This window comes from Carassius auratus, chromosome 42, assembly GCF_003368295.1.
Source record: "Carassius auratus strain Wakin chromosome 42, ASM336829v1, whole genome shotgun sequence".
In the NCBI taxonomy this organism is placed as follows: Eukaryota; Metazoa; Chordata; class Actinopteri; order Cypriniformes; family Cyprinidae; genus Carassius; species Carassius auratus.
Window position 1 is genome coordinate 1,095,968 of NC_039284.1, and position 17,936 is coordinate 1,113,903.

Consider the following 17,936-nt stretch of genomic DNA (forward strand, 5'->3'; position numbering starts at 1 on the left):
GTTTTTTGTATTTTCTAGTTCGGGGAACAGACACAGTCTCTATAGTGTGATATCTAGGTGAAAGAGTCTCTATGTGCTGAGAATTAACTGACCTCTGTGACGGGAGGCAGCTAGCAGACAGTCGGTTTAGCCAGTCTGTCTGCTTCCTGAACTGGGCCCCAGTTAGTCAAGTATAAACACTAAGACTATGTGCCATATTTCTAGACAGAAGAGTAGCGCCACCCCAGGAGGGATGAAGACCATCTCTTTTAAACAGGTCAGGTCTGCCCCAGAAGCTCGTCCAATTGTCTATGAAACCTATTTATAGTTATTCTGTGGGCACCACTTAGACATCCAGCCATTAAGTGATGACAATCTGCTATGCATCTCGTCACCACGGTAAGCAGGGAGGGGACCAGAGCATATTACAGTGTCTGACATCGTGCTTGCAAGTTCACACACCTCTTTAAAGTTATTTTTAGTGATATCCGACTGGCGAAATCGAACATCATTAGCGCCGGCATGTATAACAATCTTACTGTATTTACGTTTAGCATTAGCCAGCACTTTTAAATTTGCCAAGATGTCAGACGCTCTGGCTCCCGGTAAACATTTGACTATGGTGGCTGGTGTCTCTATATTCACGTTCCGTACAATAGAATCACCAATAACTAGAGCACTTTTGTCACACCCAGGGGCGGGCTATGCTTTGACTAAGCCACACCCCTTCTCAACTTCCACCTCGAGGAGGTCCCCAAAGCCAACCCAATGGCCAAACAACACGAGAACAAGTAAGTGATAAAACAAATCTTTATTTAAATATTTAAAAATAGCTTGGGGAATAGGGAAAGGGCAATTAAAACTAAACTCTGACTCGGCCCTCCAGATGGGCTATGGCCGGGAAGAGGTCAGGGAGCAAGGGGGCCACGGGGATCCGGGGCGTGGGACTCGGGGCCCGGCCAGAGTCTTAGGTATCCGTAGCGCCCTCCTTCCTCCTCTTCGCTGAATACAACTCACGGTAAGTACTGGTTCACACAGTTCGTTCTCGGGGTGCTCACTCTCTTTCTCTTTCTCCACAGGCAGCGGCTTAAGTACAGATTTCCTCGGTCTCTCCTCGTGTTACCCACTCTCTCTCCTTTTCTCTCCACAGGTATCAACTTGGGCACAATAGCACAGTTAGTTTGCTTTGAATGACTCTCACCTCTGGGCTGGACACAGCGTACTGTAAGTACAGGGTTCGCTCTATTTCTCCTCGCGTTATCCACTCTCTCTCCTCTTCTCTACAGGTATCAACTTGGACACAAAACACAGTTACTCTGCTTTGGATGGCTTTCACCTCTGGGCTGGACACAACGTACTGTAAGTACAGGGTTCGCTCTATTCCTCCTCGTGTTATTCACTCTCTCTCCTTTTCTCTCCACAGGTATCAACTTGGGCACAATAGCACAGTTAGTTTGCTTTGAATGGCTCTCGCCTCTGGGCTGGACACAGCGTACTGTACGTACAGGTTTCCTCTGTTTCTCCTTGCGTTACTCACTCTCTCTTTCTTTTTTTTCTCCACAGGTATCAGATTGGACACAAAGCACAGTTAGTTTGCTTTGAATAGCTCTCACCTCTGGGCTGAACACAGCGTACCGTGCTATCTCCGGAGATCTGAAGCACGCTCACAACATATACTGTACTGAACTAGGCTAGAACCAGCAGTCTCCTCGTCCTCCCGCGACGAAGTGCGTGAAGGCGGGGGTTTATCTGACAGGACACACGGCAATACACAGCAACCCACAGCAATATACAGCACCACGTCAAAATTATAGGTTTTCACAGCACGAAGACTCACCCACCACACTCAGTGTACGAAAAGGACACCCGTCTTCCTTCACTTCGCTTGGTTCGGATCTGGCGATGGAATATGCGGCCTAGCTAGTGATGTCGTCGTTGTGACTACTTCAATAAGTATTCCTTCGGCTCTCCCACCACGCTATATTAGGGGTAGGGCCGCCCTCCTCCTCCTGGAGAGATCTACACAACGCCAGGTCAATATACAGGGCACTTTCGGCTTGCTCTTAGTACTCACATCAATGCCGCTTCCAATCCCCTTTTTCACGTCGTCTCAATTCGCCGTATAATCCGTTCACTTCTCAACCTTTAAGGTTCGCGATGTCTTCACAATCATACAATTCCAGCCTGAGGGGGGGGGAGAGAGAGAGAGAGAGAGAGAGAGAGAGAGAGAGAGAGAGAGAGAGAGAGAGAGAGAGAGAGAGAGAGAGAGAGAGAGAGAGAGAGAGAGAGAGAGAGAGAGAGAGAGAGAGAGAGAGAGAGAGCCACCAGCAGCGCACCAAGACGGGCACGGCACAGTGCTTCACACACACCAGAAAAAGCTCTCAGACTGTGAAATAACTTGGCCTTAAGTATTGCCTTGTCCAGCGTATCCTCCAATCACCAACTGCTGTCCCTAACTAGGCACAGGTGCATCGAATTCCCTGATTTTCCCTCTCACGGCGCTACCGGAAGTTCCGGGCGGAACCAAACTTCCCGAATTTTGGTTCCGCCCCTAAAGATCGTCACCTTGTGACACTTTCATCAATGATCAAACCTGGAACCAGTGGCTACCAGAATTTCATTATGCCATCAACACCTATCACCTGTTCAGGCTGTGTATTCCCTGTTGGAACAACAGGACATCATGGCGGAGGAGGTGAAAAACAAGATGATGATGAGTCAGGCCAAATAAGCTAAGTACTATAATTACCAACTTCATCACAGGACAGCGCTGTTCTCAATGTGCTCCCGGACACTGAATATTGCACCGGTAAGGCCGAACTGAACACACACACACACACACACACACACACACACACACACAAACCATTGGACATTCAAGGACATTACGCGATTTCCCTCATACATTAAAGGGTACATAACATACACAGTTTCACCTAATCTCCTGTTAATTTAGAGTACCTATAGAGTAGTACTGCATCCCAAAAAACAGCCAAAATTTCTATCAACCCGGAAGTAAGATTTTCGGCACAGAAAAGATTTTCCGTCATTTGTCCATTTTTATTTTATTATTATTATTTTTTTTTTACTTTTGCCATGTATAGCATGAATATCCATCTCTTTAACACTGTGAAAAACTCTGAATACATGAAACACCTTTGTAGCCCCCCTTTAATTGTATTATTTTTTTTTTCTGTCTTCTTGTAAAATACACTCTGGGTTGGCATTCATTCTTTATTTTGGTGGCTATTTATAGTGCCTGCATTCCTTAAAACCCCACTTCTAAGAGGTAACCGAATAATTGTATTTGTGTATCAAGCTTATTTAAGGCTGAGCATTACAACATGCTAGACTGTTTCAAGTTGCTCACATTTGACACCCAGATTCATGTTTTCCAGTTAAAACTGTCTGTCTGATGGGCAACATGTGAGCATGTAATTAGTTTCTAGGGAGAAGATTATGGGAGTTGAATAGGTGATGGAACTGGTAACCTCTGTTAGTGAGTGGGAGGAATGGCTGGGACCAGATTCATGACAACATGTCTCTGAGAGTGCAGTTACAGTAACTTCTAATATACAATGTGAATCCAATGCATTAATTTAGTGTGATTTTAAATTTTTTAACAAAACACTCACACATGAAAGAGAACACCTTGGATTCAAAGTTTCTGCCTTGATCACTATGGATACTCTGGGGAGCCCCAAACCTACAAAACATGCCCTCCATCAAGGCGTTGGCAACAGTCTTAGACTCCTGGTCAGGCAGCTCAAAGGCCTCAGGCCATTTCGTAAAGTTATCCACAGTGCTCAAAACAAAGCGAATCCCCATGATGTCCTCCCCCACCCACTGCATCGGCTCCCTGACTGGAAACTGCTGTAGCTGGGCCATAGACTGAGCCTGCAGCCCTTTGCCTACTGTACGAAGTCCTCCATATCACACCTCAGCTGTCCCCAGTAGAAGGCCTGATGCAGACGTTGAAGTGTCTTTGTCACCCCAAAATGGTCTGATCCAGCAGAGCCATGGATGGCCTTTAACACTGCTTCTTGCATGTCGCAAGGCACCACGACCTGTCATCTTTTTTCTCCTGCTGGCAACACCTATGCTCGCTGGAGAACCCCCTCTAACAGCTGTAGACATTTGAACTTGGCCCACAGTCCCTTGGTGAATGGGGAGAGGGCTGCTGCCACCTCCCATGATGGCCGCTGCTGTGTCTCTACCCACAGCATCACCGGCTGCAGGTCTTGGTCTCGCCTCTGATTCTCCATGCATTGAGTGACATCCACATCTTGTAGCTCCTGGCAGACCAGTTTGGGCCCACCACTTCCATCCACCTTCAGACTAAGCTCCAGCTCTCTGGCTTCTCTGTACTCACAATACTTGCATTCCTGCATACTACTACATACTACCGTTCCCCAGCACAATGTGTTACAGTAAATCTGCAGTTCTTCGAGCCAACAAGCCACCTGGCCCTCTGGTTAATTGAACGTCATCAACCACCGCAAGGAAGCATGGTGAAATGCCGACCACACAGGTAGTACTTAATATGCCTGATGGCAGAGATGGCAGCCAACAGCTCTCGTGGTGTGATACAATATCTCTTTTCAGCTTTGTTGAGCAGCTTGCTGAAATAGGCCACTACTCTTTCTCCATCTGGCCATGCCTGGGATAACACTGCACCTACTCCATTTCCACTTGCATCCATGTCCAACACAAAGGGCAGTGCCAGGATAGGTGTGCACACCAGGGCTTGTTTCAGAATACTGAAAGCATTTTGACAGCTCTTTGTCCAGACAAAGCACTGATCCTTCTGCATGAGCTTATATAAAAGAGCAGCAATACAGGAAAACCTCAGTTCAAATTTCCTGTAATAGGATACCAAACCCAGGAAGCTTTTTAACTCCCTTTGGCTCACTGGAAAAGGCCATTCCTGTACAGCACTTACTTTGTCATCCGAAGTGCCGATCCCTTCACTGCCTATCCGATGCCCCTAGAAGGTCACCTCCCTGCCTAACAGTCTGCAAAAGTGCCACTTCCACCCCCTTCTTGGGGACCATGACTAGTGGGGAAGCCCAGATGCTCTCAGTAGGTTCTATTATACCGGCGGGCTGCATGATGTATGGGCGCTGCGTCCTTTGTGCCATTATTGTGTTGTACCAGGGAAGTTTGACCAAGATCCCCTTCATCGCTGGCAAAACATTCCCGGAACTCCAATAACAGCTCCCACAACTGTTCTTGTTGTTGCTTTGCCCAAATCGTTGGAACTTCTCTGCATTATCTCTCGCAGTACTCCCATTGTTTCACACTCTCTCCCAGAAGCAGACCCAGGCATGTGTGTAGTGAAGTCGTGTGCTGTGTGCAGTGGAGACAAGTCATCCTTGTCTTCTGGGTGACATGCCAAAACCCAACCGCAAGTCCATCAGTGTGACAAGCTTCTGGTGGCCTCATTTTTACCACATAACCATTGCCAAGATTCAATGTGGCCTAACTGACAGCCATGATCCCTCAAAAAGTGCAATCCCAGGATACAACGTTTTTGCACATTAGCCAACCATACTGTATGCTGCATGTTTATGCCCCCCATAGTCAGTGTCAACAGGTGTTAGCTCACTGGTTACTGTGCAGAGCTGAACTGCTGTGTCTTCTAGCTACATAGAGCTAGAAGATCTAGCACCACATCAGGATAAACCACAGTCACTGTAGACCCCATGTCAACTAGGGCAGTGCATTCAATGGCATCAGTGCAAATGGGGATATGGCACAAATCTGACATGGCTGTTCTGCCCACCATGACCACCCCATGTTTCTTAGTTCCATTATTCATTGTGGCCCAATCTGTTTGTTCTGGTGACAAGCGGGACATGGGCCTGGGGGTCTGCAGCATTCCACCTACTGCGCCCCATTCCTGTTTCCTGAATTCTTAGCCAGTGTAGGGCATACCTTAACCAGATGTCCTGGCTGACCACACCCCCAGCAAAGGCGGGCTTGTGTCTGCCACCTGGTTGAACCCACAAATCATCTCTGTAATCTCATTCAACCATTCAGGTTTTGGAGATGCAATCTCACCCCGTCCAGCTGCCCTGATGGTGGGGGAGGGGCCAATTTCTGACCCTTGCATTGCTGCTTCAATTGCCATTTTTCTCTCCAGTGCCAACTCACTTGGGCGTGCGAGCTGTATATGTATGCACAGATCCACTGGAGAAAGAGCTCTAATGAACTGATTTCGGGCCAGCTCGCTCTGAACTGATGGTGGAATATGTGCATAAGCTCACCATGCTAGGGATATATCATTGGCCAGAGCCCGTGATGGTTCTCCTAGAATTCTCTGATGGCTGTGTAACTGAGACTGGAGGAGTTAAGATCGGAAACATTGTCCAAAGTGGCATTTCAATGCACCAACCAATGCACTATAATCAGCTCTCTCACTAGTGTCAAGCAGCAATAAACATGAAAGTGCATCATCTGTCAGACAAAGAGCAACCTGAAGGGCTTTCAAATTGGGCATGAAAAGCCTCCCAGTCCGATCTGCCAGAGTATTTTGGTGTTTTTATTCCAACTGGCTAATTCAGTCCATGGGCGCCTTCATTATTGTTTCCCTTTAGTCCCGTCACTTCTCGCAAGACAGACGCTCCAGCACAACCAGTGACTGACGACATAGCATTTGGCAGTGGCGGGTAATAGCAGCTCGCTTTCTCGCTGGCAGCTGTGGCCTCACACGGCTCCTTTTTCACTGATTTGCTATTTACTGATTGGAATCGCCGCGGTGTGCACACCAAACATATGCACTGTCCCAGCTCCAGCATAACCTTCATCTTCCTCCATATTAATACAAACTGTATTATCCATTCTCTGCAGCGGCAGATAAAACTTCTTACCTCTGTAAGAGGTAGATTTAGGTGTAGGGTTGGTGTAGGGCAATAGAATATACAGATTAGCTTTCACTGTTATGCTGATGATACTCAGCTCTATATTTCTTCGCGGCCTGGTGAAACACACCAATTTGAAAAACTAATGGAATGCATGGTCGATATAAAAAACTGGATGACGAGTAATTTCTTACTGCTAAATTCTGAAAAAACAGAGGTGTTAATTATAGGACCTAAAAACTCTTGCTTGTAATAACCTAGAACACTGTCTAAGACTTGATGGCTGCTCTGTCAATTCTTCGTCATCAGTTAGGTACCTAGGTGTGCAATTTGATCGCGAATCTTTCCTCAGAAAGCCACGTATCTAGCATTTTTCCATCTCAAAAATATATCTAAATTATGGCCTATGCTCTCAATGTCAAATGCAAAAAATGCTAATCCATGCATTTATGACCTCAAGGTTAGATGATTGTAATGCTTTATTGGGTGGTTGTTCTGCACGCTTAGTAAACAAACTACAGCTAGTCCAAAATGAAGCAGCAAGAGTTCTTACTAGAACCTGGAAGTATGACCATATTAGCCCGGTCCTGTCATCACTGCACTGGCTCCCTATCAAACATCATATACATTTTAAAATATTGCTTATTACTTATAAAGCCCTGAATGGTTTAGCACCTCAGTATTTGAATGAGCTCCTTTTTCATTCTAATCCCCTATGTCCGCTATGTTCTTAAAACTCAGGCAATTTGATATTACCTAGAATATCAAAATCAACTGCGGGCAGCAGATCCTTTTCCTATTTGGCGCCTAAACTCTGGAATAACCTACCTAACATTGTTCGGGACACACTCTTGCAGTTTAAATCTAGATTAAAGACCCATCTCTTTAACCTGGCTAACACATAAGATACTAATATGCTTTTAATATACAAATCCGTTAAAGGATTTTTAGGCTGCATTAATTAAGTAAACCGGAACCTGAAACACTTCCCATAACACCATATGTACTTGCTACATCATTAGAAGAATGGCATCTACGCTAATATTTGTCTGTTTCTCTCTTATTCCGAGGTCACCGTAGCCACCAGATCCAGTCTGTATCCAGATCAGAGGGTCACTGCAGTCACCCGGATCCAATACGTATCCAGACCAGATGGTGGATCGGCACCTAGAAAGGACCTCTACAGCTCTGAAAGACAGTGGAGACCAGGACAACTAGAGCCCCAGATACAGATCCCCTGTAAAGACCTTGTCTCAGAGGACCACCAGGACAAAACCACAGGAAACAGATGATTCTTCTGCACAATCTGACTTTGCTGCAGCCTGGAATTGAACTACTGGTTTCGTCTGGACAGAGGAGAACTGGCCCCCCAACTGAGCCTGGTTTCTCCCAAGGTTTTTTTCTCCATTCTGTCACCGATGGAGTTTCGGTTCCTTGCCGCTGTCGCCTCTGGCTTGCTTAGTTGGGGTCACTTCATCTACAGCGATATCGTTGACTTGAATGCAAACAAATGAACAGACACTATTTAAACTGAACGGAGATGACATCACTGAATTCAATGATGAACTGCCTTAAACTATAATTTTGCATTAATGACACACTGTTTTCCTAATGAATGTTGTTCAGTTGCTTTGACGCAATGTGTTTTGTTTAAAGCGGTATATAAATAAAGGTGATCTGACTTGACTTGACTTTACAGTATAAAAACCATTACACCTATGGAACGTCCCCATTTAGCTTACTAAATGTGTGTGTGTGTGTGTGTGTTTGTGTGTGTGTGTGTGTGTGTGTTTCCTTATAATAATGTTTATATATATATATATATATATATATATATATATATATATATATATATATATATATATGCAGTGCATTTCGTTATATGCATGTGTTGAGATGGACTTGCGTTTCATTAATACATGTGTTGTGATGATTTGCAACACGTGTGTTGTCAAATTGATGAAGATGTTTTCTTCATTTGCTGGTGTTTTTTCAGTTTGCATGTGTTTTCTTAAGTTGCAGCGTGTTGAGCTTTCTCGGCCACTGTACCCCCAGGCTTTAACAGTCCACACTTGATTGATTGATAGATTTAATTTAGTTAATTTAATTTATTTGTTTTATTATTATTATTATTATTATTATTATTATGATTTATATATATATATATATATATATATATATATATATATATATATATATATATATATATATATAAATATATATATATATATTTGTTTATTCATAATTTCTAATTATCAAGTATTATTATTATTATTATTATTATTATTATTATTAAATATTAAATTGATATAATAATATTAATATTTAATATATAAAATGTATGTAATGTAAATAAAATGTAAGGCTTTAACCAAAATATACATATAATTTGAGAAAAATATATAATATAATTTCGTTTTGTTTATATGTTTGTTTTTAAGTTCAGATAACTGAATGCAATATATATATATATATATATATATATATATATATATATATATATATATATTTTGCATTCAGTTATCTGAATGCAAAAAAATATATACATATACATATATATATATATAATAAATCATAATAATAATAATAATAATAATAATAAAACAAATAAATTAAATTAACTAAATTGAATCTATCAATCAATCAAGTGTGGACTGTTAAAGCCTGGGGGTACAGTGGCCGAGAAAGCTCAACACGCTGCAACTTAAGAAAACACATGCAAACTGAAAAAACACCAGCAAATGAAGAAAACATCTTCATCAATTTGACAACACACGTGTTGCAAATCATCACAACACATGTATTAATGAAACGCAAGTCCATCTCAACACATGCATATAACGAAATGCACTGCAAAATCTCACAACACATGCATATAACGAAACGCGCTGCAAATCCTTCACAACACATGCATTAACGAAAAGCAAATCCATCACAACACATGCATATAACGAAATGCACTGCAAAATCTCACAACACATGCATATAACGAAACGCGCTGCAAATCCTCACAACACATGCATTAACGAAATGCGCTGCAAATCCTTCACAACAGATGCATATAACCAAACGCGCTGTAAATCCTCACAACACATTCATATAACGAAACACGCTGCAAATCAACACAACACATTCATATAACGAAATGCGCTGCAATTCCTCACAGCACATGCACATTAAGAAACAATTAATGAAGCATTGCAAATGTATTTTCATTAACCTTGAAATTATATTTAGCTGAGGATATTAAAGTCAGACATTTTAGTTTACGTTTTACATTTAATCATGTAATTATTCAGCTTACTTAGGCTAATAATATCCAAAAGATAAATGAATCATGCAATCAGGGTGTAAAAAAAATAAATAAAACTCACCCTTCAGTTCACCAACAACTCCACTGACCAGTAGCCACTGCACGATAAGCAAATCCCAGCCAGGTCCGACACTTTTGAGGGTCTCCTTGAAACATTTCCATTGTGGTCAGTGCTATTTGCAGCAGGATTTGCAGCGTTTCATAATTTGCATGTGTTGTGAAGGATTTGCAGTGCGTTTCGTTATATGCATGTGTTGTGAGATTTTGCAGCGCATTTCGTTATATGCATGTGTTTTGATGGATTTGCGTTTCCTTAATGCATGTGTTGTGATCAGTGCTTTAAGTGGGCCGGTACGCACCGGTACTCAGTACCGCCACTTCCAAATATAGCTCTTGAGCGTACCGCCACCTCTCCGTGCGCCCAGAATGTGCTTTTAGCGTACCGGTACGCTAATTTTGACATAGGCACACTTCACAATGCAAGCTTTCTAATTTGACCCATCGAGAGCAGAGACTACTTTACCCATACACCCTTCAGTTTACAAGTGAAAAGCGCATGCGTCGCTTTTGCCGCTGTAAGTAACAACTCAATGTGGCCGGAGAAGATGTGTGAAATGCGCACACTTCACCTCTGTAAAAATCCAAATAAAGTGAACAACACGTAGTATGCTCTCCTGGTTTCAGACTCTGAGTACTAAAAGAAATTGGTCAGAATAAGATGACACGCTTGCTGACAACCAACCAAGCCTGAATGTTATCGCTGCAGGTCAGACGCAAGCTAATGAAGTAATGCAGTAGCTCTTTTAGGTAAGGTGACCAGACGTCCCGAAAAATTTGGGACAGTCCCAAAATCTAAACTGTTTTCCCGAATCTGGCCCTTATTTTCCCGGAAATTATACTACAGCAAAATCTTGAGTAGTTATTGTCTGATAGACATTAAAAACTATCTGCGGAGGTTGAGTCGTCCTGCAACCAACCCCCGCAGCCTGCTAATTGGCTGCAGCATCTTTTTCTAAGTTCTAAAAAAATTACGTAGGCGACTGGGCACGAATTTAGATATTAATTTATCTAATTAATCTATATGCACAAAGACAGTACAACCTTTTTGTCCCCTTTTTGTTTTAAAGCTTGATGAAGAGAGCGCAAGTTGCTGCAGCTGCGAGGACAGTGATGCACGCGTACAGGGGTGATTGACAGTTGCGGCACTTTTTATTTGCTGGTGTTTTTTTCAGTTTGCATGTGTTTTCTTAAAATGCAGCGCGTTGTACAGTGTGAATGATAAGGTGGTAGATGTGGTAGATTTAAAATAAATGATGCATATCACTCTATTAGTCTTACAGCTTTTTTACTCTTACAATAACCACATATGTCCATTTTAATCCGACTTTCTGTATTTCAGCATGTTTAACATCAACATCTGACTTGATTTTGTTATACATTTAATTAAATGACCGATGTTTAGAAAATTAAGAAGCTTTAGACTAAACAACAGCGTCACACTTACCCCTGCTCTACCCTATGCTGAGCACTACATCAACCACTGCGTGTGTGAGGATTGTGTCTCTGATTCCCAGTGAGGCAGTCTTTCCCAGTTTTCCCCAGAGCAAGACATTTCAATCAAACATAGAGTAGTGGTTTCCTCTAGCCCTGAGGCCAGCTCAATAGTCTTGAGTTATTGTTTACTGTTGAGGGGACAGGGAGTCCCTCCTTAAATCTAAATCTTGTCATTAATGCCATTTGACTTTGTGCAGCAAATTGTTACTAGGTCTCTCTTCATATTACCAAAAGTCTTTTAGTCTGACTGAAGTTCACTGACTAGGGCTTTCACAAATGCTGGAAAGTTTGATCTGAAAAACATATCACTTCAGAATGCAGTCAATATTTCAAATACAGTCACAAGTTAATTTGCGATCTATTCTTCAAATTGTCAGACTTTTTCTACTTTCATTGTATAAAAATAGCAGCTTTGCTAAACATTTCCTTACACAGAGAATGGAAAATCATATAATTCATAGAATATATGGTTAGAGATTTATTATTTTTGGCCGAAATAACCCAGTATAGCCATGTAATCACTAAATATATTGCTGTTGAGTAGAGAGAAACATACATGGAGGTCCGGTTATGCAAATCCTGGACACACTTATGCAAATAGTGTTGAAATTCTGCAAACAACTGCTGTCATCCTTCATACTTCAGACCTTGAGGTAAATTCTTGTGAAAATCTTTTCTGTGTTTCCTACTGGTTGTATAATAAAACTAGATCATTATCACAGAGCTTTAAACCAACAATATAGATGTGAGTCAAAATCAATGTTACTGCAGTATCATTTAGATGCTGTAATAGTTTTTTTAAATTGTCAAGTCAAGTCACCTTTATTTATATAACACTTTAAACAAAATACATTGCGTCAAAGCAACTGAACAACATTCATTAGGAAAACAGTGTGTCAATAATGCAAAATGACAGTTAAAGGCAGTTCATTACTGAATTCAGAATGTCATCTCTGTTCAGTTTAAATAGTGTCTGTGCATTAATTTGCAATCAAGTCAACGATATCGCTGTAAATGAAGTGACCCCAACTAAGCAAGCCAGAGGCGACAGCGGCAAGGAAACAAAACTCCATTGGTGACAGAATGGATAAAAACCTTGGGAGAAACCAGGCTCAGTTTAGGGGGCCAGTTCTCCTCTGACCAGACGAAACCAGCTTTTCAATTCCAGGCTGCAGCAAAGTCAGAAAAATCATCTGTTTTTTTGTGGTCTTGTCCCGTTGGTCGTCTGAGACAAGGTCTTTACAAGGGATCTGTATCTGGGGCTCTAGTTGTCCTGGTCTCCGCTGTCTTTCAGAGCTGTAGAGGTCCTTTCTAGGTGCTGATCCACCATCTGGTCTGGATACGTACTGGATCTGGGTGACTGCAGTGACCCTCTGATCTGGATACAGACTGGATCTGGTGGCTACAGTGTCCTCAGAATAAGAGAGAAGCAGATTAATATTAGCGTAGATGCCATTCTTCTAATGATGTAGCAAGTACATCAGGTGATATGGGAAGTGTTTCCGGTTTACCTAATTAATGCAGCCTTAAAATCGGTAGCACTTTATTTTACAGTCCTGTTCCTCATGAACATACTATGTACTTATTATAGTAATTACAATAACTACGTAATAACTAGGTACTAACCCTGAACCTACCCCTAAACCTAACCCTACCCCATGTAGTTACCTTATATTACCAGAACTTTCTTAGATAAATACACTATAAGTACACTATAAGTACATTTTAGTACACGTACTGTAAAATAAAGTACAACCTTAAAATCCTTTAATGGATTTGGATATTAGAAGCGTATTAGTGTGTTATGTGTAAGCCAGGTTAAATAGATGGGTCTTTAATCTAGATATAAACTGCAAGAGTGTGTCTGCCTCCCGAACAATGTTAGGTAGGTTATTCCAGAGTTTAGGTGCCAAACAGGAAAAGGATCTGCCGCCCGCAGTTGATTTTAATATTCTAGGTATTATCAAATCGAGTTTTGAGAATGCAGCGGACGTGGAGGATTATAATGTAACATTCAAATACTGAGGTGCTAAACCATTCAGTGCTTTATACATAATAAGCAATATTTTAAAATCTATACGATGTTTGATAGGGAGCCAGTGCAGTGTGGACAGGACCGGGCTAATATGGTCATACTTCCTGGTTCTAGTAAGAACTCTTGCTGCTTCATTTTGGACTAGCTGTAGTTTGTTTACTAAGCGTGCAGAACAACCACCCAATAAAGCAATACAATAATCTAACCTTGAGGTCATAAATGCATGGATTAACATTTCTGTATTTGACATTGAGAGCATAGGCCATAATTTAGATATATTTTTGAGATGGAAAAATGCAGTTTTACAAATGCTAGAAACGTGGCTTTCTAAGGAAAGATTGCGATCAAATAGCACACCTAGGTTCCTAACTGATGACGAAGAATTGACAGAGCAACCATCAAGTCTTAGATATTAATATTCATTTTTTGTTTGTTTGTTGAGTTTAAGGTGTTTTAGTCTGCAATATTTTATATTTTATTTTATATTAATTTTATTTCAAGTTAAAAAAATATGGTTTTAGTTTTAGTTAATAACCCTGATCAAAATTGTTTGACAAAATTAAAGTTATGAAAATGGCATTAACATTTACTGCAGTTTTAGCATTGAAGCAGAGTATTTAATATGATAAATAAAGTGCACAAACTCAGCTATCTGACAGCACTGCCCAAACTAGCACTTCTTAACTACTCACTCCTAATTGGTATAAAATGAAAACCAGAAACCTATGCTCACTGCAAAAAAGTGCAGTGCATGACTTGTAACATAATGCATTTGGATGTGTTCTTACAATTGTTTTATTACTTTACACAACCAGCTTTATATGTATGGCTTTTCTGATATATTACTAGTACATTTGCTTGCAGCTCAAGGGAGAAAATTGCATATGGATGTGCAAATGATTAGTTTAAACTCAAGAAAGCCACCATATTTTTCTTTAAAAAATTTACGACATTTTACGCAGTACTGTATATCAGTCAGAAGAGTTTTGCCAAGGGCAATATGTCACACTCCGATCTGACGAGAGGATATGGTGTGAATGAGAACTGGGCAACTCAAACCTGGCTACCTTTTGGTCTTTAGAGTCAGTGCATGAGAAAATACAAAAAACCAAAGTCAATTGGGCCTCAGAATTATTATGTCAGCTATCTATTAGTCCAGACAAAAATTCATAAACTTTTATTTTAAAATGATGAGAGATAACAAACTGAAACATTATAAAACTCACCTATAAATAATATAATGTAGCATTATTGCTATTATAAAGCAGTTCTAAAATAAATAATTTAATTTAGCATTTTGTGCCCATATATTTTGGCTGATAAGCACTTTGCAACAAATTTTTTTTTTGCACAAAGTTGCAAAATGGATTTCCATGCAACAAACAGACAACACTGAAAAATTCCAGTGTTGTCATGAAAAATATCAGCTTTCTTGGAATACAGCATATATAATCAAATTAAGGCCTAGTGCTAACTGCTGAATTGTATAAAAAATACTATAAAGAATTTAAAATCGTTGTTATGTGTTTAAAAAAAAAAACTGTTTATTTTTTATTCCATTGCTAGGATTTTTTCTTACTTACTGCAATTTTCTGTTCATTAAATAGAACAAAGACTAATGAAAGACTCCATAAAACAGACACAAATTGAAAAGGCAATAAAGTAAAATTACCGTATTTTCATAAAGTCATGTGGACTCTTATCTGCATTTCTTAGCACTACCGAACAGATGAGGAAACAAGCATGGGTTACTTGTGATGTACATAATAAAGCCCTTTGCCATTCTTATGAATTGTAATTTCATCAGTCAGATGTGTGTAGAGCCATATCAGGCTGCCCCACTTTACCAGTAAATCCTCCATCCCATACATGCGTAGTTGCGTGCTTGGGGGGATGCAGGGAATTAAAACACTGAAAAAGGAGGGAAAACGATCAAAGAGAAGACACACGCTCCTACTTCAGACTTACACTGACACTTAGTGGTGAAGCGTCTGAACGTTAGCATATACTCAGTTTTTTTAAATGGCATTTGTGCCTGTAAGAAAAATAACAAACTAGAGAAACAGAGTTAGTCAGCACAACTTTGATTTTGGCTGGACAAAGCCTTGTCTGACAGTTTAATATATACGTTTGGTTAAATAGATCCAGTAAGATAAAGTGAAAGCTAACCAGCTAGGTTAGAACATTTTGCTGGCATTGTTTTATGTTTTTAAAACACTTTAGCATGTTGCTACTGTCACATTTACACTAATGGAAAGACGAGGGAAATGTGGACTACAATCAACAGTCTTTTAATCATCGAAACACACAGCTAATCCAATGCAGGAACAAGATGCAGAAACATGTAAAGACAACATAGACCCAACAGGGGAGAAACACAAATACAGGAAATTAAATACTAGGGATAATTGTAAACACACAAGTGGATCACATATGACAATCAGACTAAACAAGGACAGGAACATGACCAAGGACAAACAGAAACGGGGCAAAACACATCCATAATCCTGACATATCGCCCCGCTCCCGGAAGGCGCAGGAGAAGGCTCTGGAGGAGGATGGGCACCTTGGAGCGGGCCGGCAGACAAAGATCAGGGAGGTGACAAAGGAGGAAGGAGCCAGGGAGGAGACAGGAGGGGCCTGGAGCAGGAAGAGCACAGAAGGAACCAGGCCACAGCCATAATGGAGGACCACCGTGAAGCTGACGGAGGCAGGAGCCATGGAGGAGGAATAGCCGCTGACTCCAGGGGGCCGACCAATGGCAATGGAATCGATGATAGACCAAGGTGGAGGCGGAAGAATGAGGGAGCCCAGCAGAGCTAGTAGCTTGCTGGGCCACGGTGGAGAGGAGGGAGCTAGGAGCCATGGATGAGCTGATGATTCAATGGGCCGAGGTGGAGTCCGGAGCCCAGAAGCTGGAGGCGGAGTCAATGTAATATTCCAACCACAGTGATGCTGGAAGATGGCAGTACAAATAAAGGTAAAGGTGACTTACTGCAGAGCTAGCACTGCATAGATGGTGGGCGCAGTGTAACATCGGTTTACAAATACAGTTGAGTAACATCAGAGGATGTAGGTATCGCAGGAGGCAGAAACACACACACTCTTCCTTAATCCATCATTTAAAGGTGCCATATGCAAAAATTGAGGTAAAAATATCCATAACATGACCTACATCAAAAGAATGAGAAGAAATAAGGGCGATGATGTCATAAAAAAATGTCAAGTTATAGTGCTGCAGAGATATCAACCTTAATTAGCATTAGCGTTACTAGCCCCGGCCCGACAGGTGTCATAATACCAGTTTCAGCCATGGGAGGCGTTATGCGGGCAACATAACCACCAGCCAACCTGCATTACACGAATAACTCGCACGGCTTGTGGGCGTACCTGAACCTGATGTCAATCATGTGGAAAGTACAGCCCACTACTTCATTTCAGTTCAGGGAAAAGAGAGAAAGGATGGCTCAAGCCCTTGGCAAGAGACCACCACCCGCTACAGGGAAACAACCGCGCTCGGAATCACAAATCAAATCCAATAAGAAAAGGAGCCGAACCAGAGTAAACATCGGCACTGCTTTTAATCGCTGGAGACAACTGATGGACCTGAAAGAAATGAGGTTCGACTCCGAACTTGCAACATTTCTTTTGGATTGGTAAGTTAGATGCTGTTAGTATTTCGCTAGAAGTTTGTTTTATATGTTTGTGTATTTGTTTTCGGGAAGTTATAACATAGAAATGTATCGAAGGCTGTTCGATAAACGTGCTAATGTTAGCAATGGCTAACCGTAGCTGCGTTTGATAATTAGCTAGTTATAACTTAACGTTACCCATTTTATTATATCATAACTAATCTGCTCCTCTTTGCTTCGTGGTTTTTCTGTGCATGAAAAAATTGATGTGTGGCGTGAAAGCGTGTGAAAAGAGTCACATGCATGTGTCTCACGGTGAATGCTTGAGAGTTGGCAGCTCTGGTTACGTTGGTTGGCGCTAGCTTGGTCAACATCAGCTGTCTGATGTTGACCAATGATGTTGACAGAATGCTGTCTGTCAAATTAATTTAATTCAAATAATGTGTATATACAACTCAAAATGTAATATGAACAAAACGAATAGGAACATATTGACTGGTAAAGGTGAAGGGGAGTAGCTTGAAGATGTCATGTTTCAAAATCACTTGACATCACCCAAC